This window comes from Ranitomeya imitator, chromosome 1, assembly GCF_032444005.1.
Source record: "Ranitomeya imitator isolate aRanImi1 chromosome 1, aRanImi1.pri, whole genome shotgun sequence".
Lineage (NCBI taxonomy): Eukaryota > Metazoa > Chordata > Amphibia > Anura > Dendrobatidae > Ranitomeya > Ranitomeya imitator.
Window position 1 is genome coordinate 588493046 of NC_091282.1, and position 18241 is coordinate 588511286.

Genomic DNA, 18241 nt, shown 5'->3' on the forward strand with positions numbered 1-18241 from the left:
TTAGTATAGGAGATACCTGAAAACATATCACACTTTTCATCATAGTGCTTTTACCAATGCATAAAATGCATGGAGAAGTCATTTCGAATGACTGGTCCTCAGTGTTGTGAGAACGATGACTGGTTAAAATTTTTGGTGGTTTCTTGTTCAGTCCATAGGCCTACATCATGTGGCAAACCGGTGAGCATGTGGCTCTATTAGTATAGGAGATACCTGAAAACATATCACACTTTTCATCATAGTGCTTTTACCAATGCATAAAATGCATGGAGAAGTCATTTCGAATGACTGGTCCTCAGTGTTGTGAGAACGATGACTGGTTAAAATTTTTGGTGGTTTCTTGTTCAGTCCATAGGCCTACATCATGTTGCAAACCGGTGAGCATGTGGCTCTATTAGTATAGGAGATACCTGAAAACATATCACACTTTTCATCATAGTGCTTTTACCAATGCATAAAATGCATGGAGAAGTCATTTCGAATGACTGGTCCTCAGTGTTGTGAGACGATGACTGGTTAAAATTTTTGGTGGTTTCTTGTTCAGTCCATAGGCCTACATCATGTGGCAAACCGGTGAGCATGTGGCTCTATTAGTATAGGAGATACCTGAAAACATATCACACTTTTCATCATAGTGCTTTTACCAATGCATAAAATGCATGGAGAAGTCATTTCGAATGACTGGTCCTCAGTGTTGTGAGAACGATGACTGGTTAAAATTTTTGGTGGTTTCTTGTTCAGTCCATAGGCCTACATCATGTGGCAAACCGGTGAGCATGTGGCTCTATTAGTATAGGAGATACCTGAAAACATATCACACTTTTCATCATAGTGCTTTTAACAAATGCATAAAATGCATGGAGAAGTCATTTCGAATGACTGGTCCTCAGTGTTGTGAGAACGATGACTGGTTAAAATTTTTGGTGGTTTCTTGTTCAGTCCATAGGCCTACATCATGTGGCAAACCGGTGAGCATGTGGCTCTATTAGTATAGGAGATACCTGAAAACATATCACACTTTTCATCATAGTGCTTTTACCAATGCATAAAATGCATGGAGAAGTCATTTTGAATGACTGGTCCTCAGTGTTGTGAGAACGATGAGTGGTTAAATTTTTTGGTGGTTTCTTGTTCAGTCCATAGGCCTACATCATGTGGCAAACCGGTGAGCATGTGGCTCTATTAGTATAGGAGATACCTGAAAACATATCACACTTTTCATCATAGTGCTTTTACCAATGCATAAAATGCATGGAGAAGTCATTTTGAATGACTGGTCCTCAGTGTTGTGAGAACGATGACTGGTTAAAATTTTTGGTGGTTTCTTGTTCAGTCCATAGGCCTACATCATGTGGCAAACCGGTGAGCATGTGGCTCTATTAGTATAGGAGATACCTGAAAACATATCACACTTTTCATCATAGTGCTTTTACCAATGCATAAAATGCATGGAGAAGTCATTTCGAATGACTGGTCCTCAGTGTTGTGAGAACGATGACTGGTTAAAATTTTTGGTGGTTTCTTGTTCAGTCCATAGGCCTACATCATGTGGCAAACCGGTGAGCATGTGGCTCTATTAGTATAGGAGATACCTGAAAACATATCACACTTTTCATCATAGTGCTTTTACCAATGCATAAAATGCATGGAGAAGTCATTTTGAATGACTGGTCCTCAGTGTTGTGAGAACGATGACTGGTTAAAATTTTTGGTGGTTTCTTGTTCAGTCCATAGGCCTACATCATGTGGCAAACCGGTGAGCATGTGGCTCTATTAGTATAGGAGATACCTGAAAACATATCACACTTTTCATCATAGTGCTTTTACCAATGCATAAAATGCATGGAGAAGTCATTTCGAATGACTGGTCCTCAGTGTTGTGAGAACGATGACTGGTTAAAATTTTTGGTGGTTTCTTGTTCAGTCCATAGGCCTACATCATGTGGCAAACCGGTGAGCATGTGGCTCTATTAGTATAGGAGATACCTGAAAACATATCACACTTTTCATCATAGTGCTTTTACCAATGCATAAAATGCATGGAGAAGTCATTTCGAATGACTGGTCCTCAGTGTTGTGAGAACGATGACTGATTAAAATTTTTGGTGGTTTCTTGTTCAGTCCATAGGCCTACATCATGTGGCAAACCGGTGAGCATGTGGCTCTATTAGTATAGGAGATACCTGAAAACATATCACACTTTTCATCATAGTGCTTTTACCAATGCATAAAATGCATGGAGAAGTCATTTCGAATGACTGGTCCTCAGTGTTGTGAGAACGATGACTGGTTAAAATTTTTGGTGGTTTCTTGTTCAGTCCATAGGCCTACATCATGTGGCAAACCGGTGAGCATGTGGCTCTATTAGTATAGGAGATACCTGAAAACATATCACACTTTTCATCATAGTGCTTTTACCAATGCATAAAATGCATGGAGAAGTCATTTCGAATGACTGGTCCTCAGTGTTGTGAGAACGATGACTGGTTAAAATTTTTGGTGGTTTCTTGTTCAGTCCATAGGCCTACATCATGTGGCAAACCGGTGAGCATGTGGCTCTATTAGTATAGGAGATACCTGAAAACATATCACACTTTTCATCATAGTGCTTTTACCAATGCATAAAATGCATGGAGAAGTCATTTCGAATGACTGGTCCTCAGTGTTGTGAGAACGATGACTGGTTAAAATTTTTGGTGGTTTCTTGTTCAGTCCATAGGCCTACATCATGTTGCAAACCGGTGAGCATGTGGCTCTATTAGTATAGGAGATACCTGAAAACATATCACACTTTTCATCATAGTGCTTTTACCAATGCATAAAATGCATGGAGAAGTCATTTCGAATGACTGGTCCTCAGTGTTGTGAGAACGATGACTGGTTAAAATTTTTGGTGGTTTCTTGTTCAGTCCATAGGCCTACATCATGTGGCAAACCGGTGAGCATGTGGCTCTATTAGTATAGGAGATACCTGAAAACATATCACACTTTTCATCATAGTGCTTTTACCAATGCATAAAATGCATGGAGAAGTCATTTCGAATGACTGGTCCTCAGTGTTGTGAGAACGATGACTGGTTAAAATTTTTGGTGGTTTCTTGTTCAGTCCATAGGCCTACATCATGTGGCAAACCGGTGAGCATGTGGCTCTATTAGTATAGGAGATACCTGAAAACATATCACACTTTTCATCATAGTGCTTTTACCAATGCATAAAATGCATGGAGAAGTCATTTTGAATGACTGGTCCTCAGTGTTGTGAGAACGATGACTGGTTAAAATTTTTGGTGGTTTCTTGTTCAGTCCATAGGCCTACATCATGTGGCAAACCGGTGAGCATGTGGCTCTATTAGTATAGGAGATACCTGAAAACATATCACACTTTTCATCATAGTGCTTTTACCAATGCATAAAATGCATGGAGAAGTCATTTCGAATGACTGGTCCTCAGTGTTGTGAGAACGATGACTGGTTAAAATTTTTGGTGGTTTCTTGTTCAGTCCATAGGCCTACATCATGTTGCAAACCGGTGAGCATGTGGCTCTATTAGTATAGGAGATACCTGAAAACATATCACACTTTTCATCATAGTGCTTTTACCAATGCATAAAATGCATGGAGAAGTCATTTCGAATGACTGGTCCTCAGTGTTGTGAGAACGATGACTGGTTAAAATTTTTGGTGGTTTCTTGTTCAGTCCATAGGCCTACATCATGTGGCAAACCGGTGAGCATGTGGCTCTATTAGTATAGGAGATACCTGAAAACATATCACACTTTTCATCATAGTGCTTTTACCAATGCATAAAATGCATGGAGAAGTCATTTCGAATGACTGGTCCTCAGTGTTGTGAGAACGATGACTGGTTAAAATTTTTGGTGGTTTCTTGTTCAGTCCATAGGCCTACATCATGTTGCAAACCGGTGAGCATGTGGCTCTATTAGTATAGGAGATACCTGAAAACATATCACACTTTTCATCATAGTGCTTTTACCAATGCATAAAATGCATGGAGAAGTCATTTCGAATGACTGGTCCTCAGTGTTGTGAGAACGATGACTGGTTAAAATTTTTGGTGGTTTCTTGTTCAGTCCATAGGCCTACATCATGTGGCAAACCGGTGAGCATGTGGCTCTATTAGTATAGGAGATACCTGAAAACATATCACACTTTTCATCATAGTGCTTTTACCAATGCATAAAATGCATGGAGAAGTCATTTCGAATGACTGGTCCTCAGTGTTGTGAGAACGATGACTGGTTAAAATTTTTGGTGGTTTCTTGTTCAGTCCATAGGCCTACATCATGTGGCAAACCGGTGAGCATGTGGCTCTATTAGTATAGGAGATACCTGAAAACATATCACACTTTTCATCATAGTGCTTTTACCAATGCATAAAATGCATGGAGAAGTCATTTCGAATGACTGGTCCTCAGTGTTGTGAGAACGATGACTGGTTAAAATTTTTGGTGGTTTCTTGTTCAGTCCATAGGCCTACATCATGTGGCAAACCGGTGAGCATGTGGCTCTATTAGTATAGGAGATACCTGAAAACATATCACACTTTTCATCATAGTGCTTTTACCAATGCATAAAATGCATGGAGAAGTCATTTCGAATGACTGGTCCTCAGTGTTGTGAGAACGATGACTGGTAAAAATTTTTGGTGGTTTCTTGTTCAGTCCATAGGCCTACATCATGTTGCAAACCGGTGAGCATGTGGCTCTATTAGTATAGGAGATACCTGAAAACATATCACACTTTTCATCATAGTGCTTTTACCAATGCATAAAATGCATGGAGAAATCATTTCGAATGACTGGTCCTCAGTGTTGTGAGAACGATGACTGGTTAAAATTTTTGGTGGTTTCTTGTTCAGTCCATAGGCCTACATCATGTGGCAAACCGGTGAGCATGTGGCTCTATTAGTATAGGAGATACCTGAAAACATATCACACTTTTCATCATAGTGCTTTTACCAATGCATAAAATGCATGGAGAAGTCATTTCGAATGACTGGTCCTCAGTGTTGTGAGAACGATGACTGGTTAAAATTTTTGGTGGTTTCTTGTTCAGTCCATAGGCCTACATCATGTGGCAAACCGGTGAGCATGTGGCTCTATTAGTATAGGAGATACCTGAAAACATATCACACTTTTCATCATAGTGCTTTTAACAAATGCATAAAATGCATGGAGAAGTCATTTCGAATGACTGGTCCTCAGTGTTGTGAGAACGATGACTGGTTAAAATTGTTGGTGGTTTCTTGTTCAGTCCATAGGCCTACATCATGTGGCAAACCGGTGAGCATGTGGCTCTATTAGTATAGGAGATACCTGAAAACATATCACACTTTTCATCATAGTGCTTTTACCAATGCATAAAATGCATGGAGAAGTCATTTCGAATGACTGGTCCTCAGTGTTGTGACGATGACTGGTTAAAATTTTTGGTGGTTTCTTGTTCAGTCCATAGGCCTACATCATGTGGCAAACCGGTGAGCATGTGGCTCTATTAGTATAGGAGATACCTGAAAACATATCACACTTTTCATCATAGTGCTTTTACCAATGCATAAAATGCATGGAGAAGTCATTTCGAATGACTGGTCCTCAGTGTTGTGAGAACGATGACTGGTTAAAATTTTTGGTGGTTTCTTGTTCAGTCCATAGGCCTACATCATGTGGCAAACCGGTGAGCATGTGGCTCTATTAGTATAGGAGATACCTGAAAACATATCACACTTTTCATCATAGTGCTTTTACCAATGCATAAAATGCATGGAGAAGTCATTTCGAATGACTGGTCCTCAGTGTTGTGACAACGATGACTGGTTAAAATTTTTGGTGGTTTCTTGTTCAGTCCATAGGCCTACATCATGTGGCAAACCGGTGAGCATGTGGCTCTATTAGTATAGGAGATACCTGAAAACATATCACACTTTTCATCATAGTGCTTTTACCAATGCATAAAATGCATGGAGAAGTCATTTCGAATGACTGGTCCTCAGTGTTGTGAGAACGATGACTGGTTAAAATTTTTGGTGGTTTCTTGTTCAGTCCATAGGCCTACATCATGTGGCAAACCGGTGAGCATGTGGCTCTATTAGTATAGGAGATACCTGAAAACATATCACACTTTTCATCATAGTGCTTTTACCAATGCATAAAATGCATGGAGAAGTCATTTCGAATGACTGGTCCTCAGTGTTGTGAGAACGATGACTGGTTAAAATTTTTGCTGGTTTCTTGTTCAGTCCATAGGCCTACAACATGTGGCAAACCGGTGAGCATGTGGCTCTATTAGTATAGGAGATACCTGAAAACATATCACACTTTTCATCATAGTGCTTTTACCAATGCATAAAATGCATAGAGAAGTCATTTCGAATTACTGGTCCTCAGTGTTGTGAGAACGATGACTGGTTAAAATTTTTGGTGGTTTCTTGTTCAGTCCATAGGCCTACATCATGTGGCAAACCGGTGAGCATGTGGCTCTATTAGTATAGGAGATACCTGAAAACATATCACACTTTTCATCATAGTGCTTTTACCAATGCATAAAATGCATGGAGAAGTCATTTCGAATGACTGGTCCTCAGTGTTGTGAGAACGATGACTGGTTAAAATTTTTGGTGGCTTCTTGTTCAGTCCATAGGCCTACATCATGTGGCAAACCGGTGAGCATGTGGTTCTATTAGTATAGGAGATACCTGAAAACATATCACACTTTTCATCATAGTGCTTTTACCAATGCATAAAATGCATGGAGAAGTCATTTCGAATGACTGGTCCTCAGTGTTGTGAGAACGATGACTGGTTAAAATTTTTGGTGGTTTCTTGTTCAGTCCATAGGCCTACATCATGTGGCAAACCGGTGAGCATGTGGCTCTATTAGTATAGGAGATACCTGAAAACATATCACACTTTTCATCATAGTGCTTTTACCAATGCATAAAATGCATGGAGAAGTCATTTCGAATGACTGGTCCTCAGTGTTGTGAGAACGATGACTGGTTAAAATTTTTGGTGGCTTCTTGTTCAGTCCATAGGCCTACATCATGTGGCAAACCGGTGAGCATGTGGTTCTATTAGTATAGGAGATACCTGAAAACATATCACACTTTTCATCATAGTGCTTTTACCAATGCATAAAATGCATGGAGAAGTCATTTCGAATGACTGGTCCTCAGTGTTGTGAGAACGATGACTGGTTAAAATTTTTGGTGGTTTCTTGTTCAGTCCATAGGCCTACATCATGTGGCAAACCGGTGAGCATGTGGCTCTATTAGTATAGGAGATACCTGAAAACATATCACACTTTTCATCATAGTGCTTTTACCAATGCATAAAATGCATGGAGAAGTCATTTCGAATGACTGGTCCTCAGTATTGTGAGAACGATGACTGGTTAAAATTGTTGGTGGTTTCTTGTTCAGTCCATAGGCCTACATCATGTGGCAAATCGGTGAGCATGTGGCTCTATTAGTATAGGAGATACCTGAAAACATATCACACTTTTCATCATAGTGCTTTTACCAATGCATAAAATGCATTGAGAAGTCATTTCGAACGACTGGTCCTCAGTGTTGTGAGAACGATGACTGGTTAAAATTTTTGGTGGCTTCTTGTTCAGTCTATAGGCCTACATCATGTGGCAAACCGGTTAGCATGTGGCTCTATTAGTATAGGAGATATCTGAAAACATATCACACTTTTCATCATAGTGCTTTTACCAATGCATAAAATGCATGGAGAAGTCATTTCGAATGACTGGTCCTCAGTGTTGTGAGAACGATGACTGGTTAAAATTTTTGGTGGTTTCTTGTTCAGTCCATAGGCCTACATCATGTGGCAAACCGGTGAGCATGTGGCTCTATTAGTATAGGAGATACCTGAAAACATATCACACTTTTCATCATAGTGCTTTTACCAATGCATAAAATGCATGGAGAAGTCATTTCGAATGACTGGTCCTCAGTGTTGTGAGAACGATGACTGGTTAAAATTTTTGGTGGTTTCTTGTTCAGTCCATAGGCCTACATCATGTGGCAAACCGGTGAGCATGTGGCTCTATTAGTATAGGAGATACCGGAAAACATATCACACTTTTCATCATAGTGCTTTTACCAATGCATAAAATGCATGGAGAAGTCATTTCGAATGACTGGTCCTCAGTGTTGTGAGAACGATGACTGGTTAAAATTTTTGGTGGTTTCTTGTTCAGTCCATAGGCCTACATCATGTTGCAAACCGGTGAGCATGTGGCTCTATTAGTATAGGAGATACCTGAAAACATATCACACTTTTCATCATAGTGCTTTTACCAATGCATAAAATGCATGGAGAAGTCATTTCGAATGACTGGTCCTCAGTGTTGTGAGAACGATGACTGGTTAAAATTTTTGGTGGTTTCTTGTTCAGTCCATAGGCCTACATCATGTGGCAAACCGGTGAGCATGTGGCTCTATTAGTATAGGAGATACCTGAAAACATATCACACTTTTCATCATAGTGCTTTTACCAATGCATAAAATGCATGGAGAAGTCATTTCGAATGACTGGTCCTCAGTGTTGTGAGAACGATGACTGGTTAAAATTTTTGGTGGTTTCTTGTTCAGTCCATAGGCCTACATCATGTGGCAAACCGGTGAGCATGTGGCTCTATTAGTATAGGAGATACCTGAAAACATATCACACTTTTCATCATAGTGCTTTTAACAAATGCATAAAATGCATGGAGAAGTCATTTCGAATGACTGGTCCTCAGTGTTGTGAGAACGATGACTGGTTAAAATTGTTGGTGGTTTCTTGTTCAGTCCATAGGCCTACATCATGTGGCAAACCGGTGAGCATGTGGCTCTATTAGTATAGGAGATACCTGAAAACATATCACACTTTTCATCATAGTGCTTTTACCAATGCATAAAATGCATGGAGAAGTCATTTCGAATGACTGGTCCTCAGTGTTGTGACAACGATGACTGGTTAAAATTTTTGGTGGTTTCTTGTTCAGTCCATAGGCCTACATCATGTGGCAAACCGGTGAGCATGTGGCTCTATTAGTATAGGAGATACCTGAAAACATATCACACTTTTCATCATAGTGCTTTTACCAATGCATAAAATGCATGGAGAAGTCATTTCGAATGACTGGTCCTCAGTGTTGTGAGAACGATGACTGGTTAAAATTTTTGGTGGTTTCTTGTTCAGTCCATAGGCCTACATCATGTGGCAAACCGGTGAGCATGTGGCTCTATTAGTATAGGAGATACCTGAAAACATATCACACTTTTCATCATAGTGCTTTTACCAATGCATAAAATGCATGGAGAAGTCATTTCAAATGACTGGTCCTCAGTGTTGTGACAACGATGACTGGTTAAAATTTTTGGTGGTTTCTTGTTCAGTCCATAGGCCTACATCATGTGGCAAACCGGTGAGCATGTGGCTCTATTAGTATAGGAGATACCTGAAAACATATCACACTTTTCATCATAGTGCTTTTACCAATGCATAAAATGCATGGAGAAGTCATTTCGAATGACTGGTCCTCAGTGTTGTGAGAACGATGACTGGTTAAAATTTTTGGTGGTTTCTTGTTCAGTCCATAGGCCTACATCATGTGGCAAACCGGTGAGCATGTGGCTCTATTAGTATAGGAGATACCTGAAAACATATCACACTTTTCATCATAGTGCTTTTACCAATGCATAAAATGCATGGAGAAGTCATTTCGAATGACTGGTCCTCAGTGTTGTGAGAACGATGACTGGTTAAAATTTTTGCTGGTTTCTTGTTCAGTCCATAGGCCTACATCATGTGGCAAACCGGTGAGCATGTGGCTCTATTAGTATAGGAGATACCTGAAAACATATCACACTTTTCATCATAGTGCTTTTACCAATGCATAAAATGCATAGAGAAGTCATTTCGAATAACTGGTCCTCAGTGTTGTGAGAACGATGACTGGTTAAAATTTTTGGTGGTTTCTTGTTCAGTCCATAGGCCTACATCATGTGGCAAACCGGTGAGCATGTGGCTCTATTAGTATAGGAGATACCGGAAAACATATCACACTTTTCATCATAGTGCTTTTACCAATGCATAAAATGCATGGAGAAGTCATTTCGAATGACTGGTCCTCAGTGTTGTGAGAACGATGACTGGTTAAAATTTTTGGTGGCTTCTTGTTCAGTCCATAGGCCTACATCATGTGGCAAACCGGTGAGCATGTGGCTCTATTAGTATAGGAGATACCTGAAAACATATCACACTTTTCATCATAGTGCTTTTACCAATGCATAAAATGCATGGAGAAGTCATTTCGAATGACTGGTCCTCAGTGTTGTGAGAACGATGACTGGTTAAAATTTTTGGTGGCTTCTTGTTCAGTCCATAGGCCTACATCATGTGGCAAACCGGTGAGCATGTGGTTCTATTAGTATAGGAGATACCTGAAAACATATCACACTTTTCATCATAGTGCTTTTACCAATGCATAAAATGCATGGAGAAGTCATTTCGAATGACTGGTCCTCAGTGTTGTGAGAACGATGACTGGTTAAAATTTTTGGTGGTTTCTTGTTCAGTCCATAGGCCTACATCATGTGGCAAACCGGTGAGCATGTGGCTCTATTAGTATAGGAGATACCTGAAAACATATCACACTTTTCATCATAGTGCTTTTACCAATGCATAAAATGCATGGAGAAGTCATTTCGAATGACTGGTCCTCAGTGTTGTGAGAACGATGACTGGTTAAAATTGTTGGTGGTTTCTTGTTCAGTCTATAGGCCTACATCATGTGGCAAACCGGTTAGCATGTGGCTCTATTAGTATAGGAGATATCTGAAAACATATCACACTTTTCATCATAGTGCTTTTACCAATGCATAAAATGCATGGAGAAGTCATTTCGAATGACTGGTCCTCAGTGTTGTGAGAACGATGACTGGTTAAAATTTTTGGTGGTTTCTTGTTCAGTCCATAGGCCTACATCATGTGGCAAACCGGTGAGCATGTGGCTCTATTAGTATAGGAGATACCTGAAAACATATCACACTTTTCATCATAGTGCTTTTACCAATGCATAAAATGCATGGAGAAGTCATTTCGAATGACTGGTCCTCAGTGTTGTGAGAACGATGACTGGTTAAAATTTTTGGTGGTTTCTTGTTCAGTCCATAGGCCTACATCATGTGGAAAACCGGTGAGCATGTGGCTCTATTAGTATAGGAGATACCTGAAAACATATCACACTTTTCATCATAGTGCTTTTACCAATGCATAAAATGCATGGAGAAGTCATTTCGAATGACTGGTCCTCAGTGTTGTGAGAACGATGACTGGTTAAAATTTTTGGTGGTTTCTTGTTCAGTCCATAGGCCTACATCATGTGGCAAACCGGTGAGCATGTGGCTCTATTAGTATAGGAGATACCTGAAAACATATCACACTTTTCATCATAGTGCTTTTACCAAAGCATAAAATGCATGGAGAAGTCATTTCGAATGACTGGTCCTCAGTGTTGTGAGAACGATGACTGGTTAAAATTTTTGGTGGTTTCTTGTTCAGTCCATAGGCCTACATCATGTGGCAAACCGGTGAGCATGTGGCTCTATTAGTATAGGAGATACCTGAAAACATATCACACTTTTCATCATAGTGCTTTTACCAATGCATAAAATGCATGGAGAAGTCATTTCGAATGACTGGTCCTCAGTGTTGTGAGAACGATGACTGGTTAAAATTTTTGGTGGCTTCTTGTTCAGTCTATAGGCCTACATCATGTGGCAAACCGGTTAGCATGTGGCTCTATTAGTATAGGAGATATCTGAAAACATATCACACTTTTCATCATAGTGCTTTTACCAATGCATAAAATGCATGGAGAAGTCATTTCGAATGACTGGTCCTCAGTGTTGTGAGAACGATGACTGGTTAAAATTTTTGGTGGTTTCTTGTTCAGTCCATAGGCCTACATCATGTGGCAAACCGGTGAGCATGTGGCTCTATTAGTATAGGAGATACCTGAAAACATATCACACTTTTCATCATAGTGCTTTTACCAATGCATAAAATGCATGGAGAAGTCATTTCGAATGACTGGTCCTCAGTGTTGTGAGAACGATGACTGGTTAAAATTTTTGGTGGTTTCTTGTTCAGTCCATAGGCCTACATCATGTGGAAAACCGGTGAGCATGTGGCTCTATTAGTATAGGAGATACCTGAAAACATATCACACTTTTCATCATAGTGCTTTTACCAATGCATAAAATGCATGGAGAAGTCATTTCGAATGACTGGTCCTCAGTGTTGTGAGAACGATGACTGGTTAAAATTTTTGGTGGTTTCTTGTTCAGTCCATAGGCCTACATCATGTGGCAAACCGGTGAGCATGTGGCTCTATTAGTATAGGAGATACCTGAAAACATATCACACTTTTCATCATAGTGCTTTTACCAAAGCATAAAATGCATGGAGAAGTCATTTCGAATGACTGGTCCTCAGTGTTGTGAGAACGATGACTGGTTAAAATTTTTGGTGGTTTCTTGTTCAGTCCATAGGCCTACATCATGTGGCAAACCGGTGAGCATGTGGCTCTATTAGTATAGGAGATACCTGAAAACATATCACACTTTTCATCATAGTGCTTTTACCAATGCATAAAATGCATGGAGAAGTCATTTCGAATGACTGGTCCTCAGTGTTGTGAGAACGATGACTGGTTAAAATTTTTGGTGGTTTCTTGTTCAGTCCATAGGCCTACATCATGTGGAAAACCGGTGAGCATGTGGCTCTATTAGTATAGGAGATACCTGAAAACATATCACACTTTTCATCATAGTGCTTTTACCAATGCATAAAATGCATGGAGAAGTCATTTCGAATGACTGGTCCTCAGTGTTGTGAGAACGATGACTGGTTAAAATTTTTGGTGGTTTCTTGTTCAGTCCATAGGCCTACATCATGTGGCAAACCGGTGAGCATGTGGCTCTATTAGTATAGGAGATACCTGAAAACATATCACACTTTTCATCATAGTGCTTTTACCAAAGCATAAAATGCATGGAGAAGTCATTTCGAATGACTGGTCCTCAGTGTTGTGAGAACGATGACTGGTTAAAATTTTTGGTGGTTTCTTGTTCAGTCCATAGGCCTACATCATGTGGCAAACCGGTGAGCATGTGGCTCTATTAGTATAGGAGATACCTGAAAACATATCACACTTTTCATCATAGTGCTTTTACCAATGCATAAAATGCATGGAGAAGTCATTTTGAATGACTGGTCCTCAGTGTTGTGAGAACGATGACTGGTTAAAATTTTTGGTGGTTTCTTGTTCAGTCCATAGGCCTACATCATGTGGCAAACCGGTGAGCATGTGGCTCTATTAGTATAGGAGATACCTGAAAACATATCACACTTTTCATCATAGTGCTTTTACCAATGCATAAAATGCATGGAGAAGTCATTTCGAATGACTGGTCCTCAGTGTTGTGAGAACGATGACTGGTTAAAATTTTTGGTGGTTTCTTGTTCAGTCCATAGGCCTACATCATGTGGCAAACCGGTGAGCATGTGGCTCTATTAGTATAGGAGATACCTGAAAACATATCACACTTTTCATCATAGTGCTTTTACCAATGCATAAAATGCATGGAGAAGTCATTTCGAATGACTGGTCCTCAGTGTTGTGAGAACGATGACTGGTTAAAATTTTTGGTGGTTTCTTGTTCAGTCCATAGGCCTACATCATGTGGCAAACCGGTGAGCATGTGGCTCTATTAGTATAGGAGATACCTGAAAACATATCACACTTTTCATCATAGTGCTTTTACCAATGCATAAAATGCATGGAGAAGTCATTTCGAATGACTGGTCCTCAGTGTTGTGAGAACGATGACTGGTTAAAATTTTTGGTGGTTTCTTGTTCAGTCCATAGGCCTACATCATGTGGCAAACCGGTGAGCATGTGGCTCTATTAGTATAGGAGATACCTGAAAACATATCACACTTTTCATCATAGTGCTTTTACCAATGCATAAAATGCATAGAGAAGTCATTTCGAATGACTGGTCCTCAGTGTTGTGAGAACGATGACTGGTTAAAATTTTTGGTGGTTTCTTGTTCAGTCCATAGGCCTACATCATGTTGCAAACCGGTGAGCATGTGGCTCTATTAGTATAGGAGATACCTGAAAACATATCACACTTTTCATCATAGTGCTTTTACCAATGCATAAAATGCATGGAGAAGTCATTTCGAATGACTGGTCCTCAGTGTTGTGAGAACGATGACTGGTTAAAATTTTTGGTGGTTTCTTGTTCAGTCCATAGGCCTACATCATGTGGCAAACCGGTGAGCATGTGGCTCTATTAGTATAGGAGATACCTGAAAACATATCACACTTTTCATCATAGTGATTTTACCAATGCATAAAATGCATGGAGAAGTCATTTCGAATGACTGGTCCTCAGTGTTGTGAGAACGATGACTGGTTAAAATTTTTGGTGGTTTCTTGTTCAGTCCATAGGCCTACATCATGTTGCAAACCGGTGAGCATGTGGCTCTATTAGTATAGGAGATACCTGAAAACATATCACACTTTTCATCATAGTGCTTTTACCAATGCATAAAATGCATGGAGAAGTCATTTCGAATGACTGGTCCTCAGTGTTGTGAGAACGATGACTGGTTAAAATTTTTGGTGGTTTCTTGTTCAGTCCATAGGCCTACATCATGTGGCAAACCGGTGAGCATGTGGCTCTATTAGTATAGGAGATACCTGAAAACATATCACACTTTTCATCATAGTGCTTTTACCAATGCATAAAATGCATGGAGAAGTCATTTCGAATGACTGGTCCTCAGTGTTGTGAGAACGATGACTGGTTAAAATTTTTGGTGGTTTCTTGTTCAGTCCATAGGCCTACATCATGTGGCAAACCGGTGAGCATGTGGCTCTATTAGTATAGGAGATACCTGAAAACATATCACACTTTTCATCATAGTGCTTTTACCAATGCATAAAATGCATGGAGAAGTCATTTCGAATGACTGGTCCTCAGTGTTGTGAGAACGATGACTGGTTAAAATTTTTGGTGGTTTCTTGTTCAGTCCATAGGCCTACATCATGTGGCAAACCGGTGAGCATGTGGCTCTATTAGTATAGGAGATACCTGAAAACATATCACACTTTTCATCATAGTGCTTTTACCAATGCATAAAATGCATGGAGAAGTCATTTCGAATGACTGGTCCTCAGTGTTGTGAGAACGATGACTGGTTAAAATTTTTGGTGGTTTCTTGTTCAGTCCATAGGCCTACATCATGTTGCAAACCGGTGAGCATGTGGCTCTATTAGTATAGGAGATACCTGAAAACATATCACACTTTTCATCATAGTGCTTTTACCAATGCATAAAATGCATGGAGAAGTCATTTCGAATGACTGGTCCTCAGTGTTGTGAGAACGATGACTGGTTAAAATTTTTGGTGGTTTCTTGTTCAGTCCATAGGCCTACATCATGTGGCAAACCGGTGAGCATGTGGCTCTATTAGTATAGGAGATACCTGAAAACATATCACACTTTTCATCAAAGTGCTTTTACCAATGCATAAAATGCATGGAGAAGTCATTTCGAATGACTGGTCCTCAGTGTTGTGAGAACGATGACTAGTTAAAATTTTTGGTGGTTTCTTGTTCAGTCCATAGGCCTACATCATGTGGCAAACCGGTGAGCATGTGGCTCTATTAGTATAGGAGATATCTGAAAACATATCACACTTTTCATCATAGTGCTTTTACCAATGCATAAAATGCATGGAGAAGTCATTTCGAATGACTGGTCCTCAGTGTTGTGAGAACGATGACTGGTTAAAATTTTTGGTGGTTTCTTGTTCAGTCCATAGGCCTACATCATGTGGCAAACCGGTGAGCATGTGGCTCTATTAGTATAGGAGATACCTGAAAACATATCACACTTTTCATCATAGTGCTTTTACCAATGCATAAAATGCATGGAGAAGTCATTTTGAATGACTGGTCCTCAGTGTTGTGAGAACGATGACTGGTTAAAATTTTTGGTGGTTTCTTGTTCAGTCCATAGGCCTACATCATGTGGCAAACCGGTGAGCATGTGGCTCTATTAGTATAGGAGATACCTGAAAACATATCACACTTTTCATCATAGTGCTTTTACCAATGCATAAAATGCATGGAGAAGTCATTTCGAATGACTGGTCCTCAGTGTTGTGAGAACGATGACTGGTTAAAATTTTTGGTGGTTTCTTGTTCAGTCCATAGGCCTACATCATGTGGCAAACCGGTGAGCATGTGGCTCTATTAGTATAGGAGATACCTGAAAACATATCACACTTTTCATCATAGTGCTTTTACCAATGCATAAAATGCATGGAGAAGTCATTTCGAATGACTGGTCCTCAGTGTTGTGAGAACGATGACTGGTTAAAATTTTTGGTGGTTTCTTGTTCAGTCCATAGGCCTACATCATGTGGCAAACCGGTGAGCATGTGGCTCTATTAGTATAGGAGATACCTGAAAACATATCACACTTTTCATCATAGTGCTTTTACCAATGCATAAAATGCATGGAGAAGTCATTTTGAATGACTGGTCCTCAGTGTTGTGAGAACGATGACTGGTTAAAATTTTTGGTGGTTTCTTGTTCAGTCCATAGGCCTACATCATGTGGCAAACCGGTGAGCATGTGGCTCTATTAGTATAGGAGATACCTGAAAACATATCACACTTTTCATCATAGTGCTTTTACCAATGCATAAAATGCATGGAGAAGTCATTTCGAATGACTGGTCCTCAGTGTTGTGAGAACGATGACTGGTTAAAATTTTTGGTGGTTTCTTGTTCAGTCCATAGGCCTACATCATGTGGCAAACCGGTGAGCATGTGGCTCTATTAGTATAGGAGATACCTGAAAACATATCACACTTTTCATCATAGTGCTTTTACCAATGCATAAAATGCATGGAGAAGTCATTTCGAATGACTGGTCCTCAGTGTTGTGAGAACGATGACTGGTTAAAATTTTTGGTGGTTTCTTGTTCAGTCCATAGGCCTACATCATGTGGCAAACCGGTGAGCATGTGGCTCTATTAGTATAGGAGATACCTGAAAACATATCACACTTTTCATCATAGTGCTTTTACCAATGCATAAAATGCATGGAGAAGTCATTTCGAATGACTGGTCCTCAGTGTTGTGAGAACGATGACTGGTTAAAATTTTTGGTGGTTTCTTGTTCAGTCCATAGGCCTACATCATGTGGCAAACCGGTGAGCATGTGGCTCTATTAGTATAGGAGATACCTGAAAACATATCACACTTTTCATCATAGTGCTTTTACCAATGCATAAAATGCATGGAGAAGTCATTTCGAATGACTGGTCCTCAGTGTTGTGAGAACGATGACTGGTTAAAATTTTTGGTAGTTTCTTGTTCAGTCCATAGGCCTACATCATGTGGCAAACCGGTGAGCATGTGGCTCTATTAGTATAGGAGATACCTGAAAACATATCACACTTTTCATCATAGTGCTTTTACCAATGCATAAAATGCATGGAGAAGTCATTTCGAATGACTGGTCCTCAGTGTTGTGAGAACGATGACTGGTTAAAATTTTTGGTGGTTTCTTGTTCAGTCCATAGGCCTACATCATGTGGCAAACCGGTGAGCATGTGGCTCTATTAGTATAGGAGATACCTGAAAACATATCACACTTTTCATCATAGTGCTTTTACCAATGCATAAAATGCATGGAGAAGTCATTTCGAATGACTGGTCCTCAGTGTTGTGAGAACGATGACTGGTTAAAATTTTTGGTGGTTTCTTGTTCAGTCCATAGGCCTACATCATGTTGCAAACCGGTGAGCATGTGGCTCTATTAGTATAGGAGATACCTGAAAACATATCACACTTTTCATCATAGTGCTTTTACCAATGCATAAAATGCATGGAGAAGTCATTTCGAATGACTGGTCCTCAGTGTTGTGAGAACGATGACTGGTTAAAATTTTTGGTGGTTTCTTGTTCAGTCCATAGGCCTACATCATGTGGCAAACCGGTGAGCATGTGGCTCTATTAGTATAGGAGATACCTGAAAACATATCACACTTTTCATCATAGTGCTTTTACCAATGCATAAAATGCATGGAGAAGTCATTTCAAATGACTGGTCCTCAGTGTTGTGAGAACGATG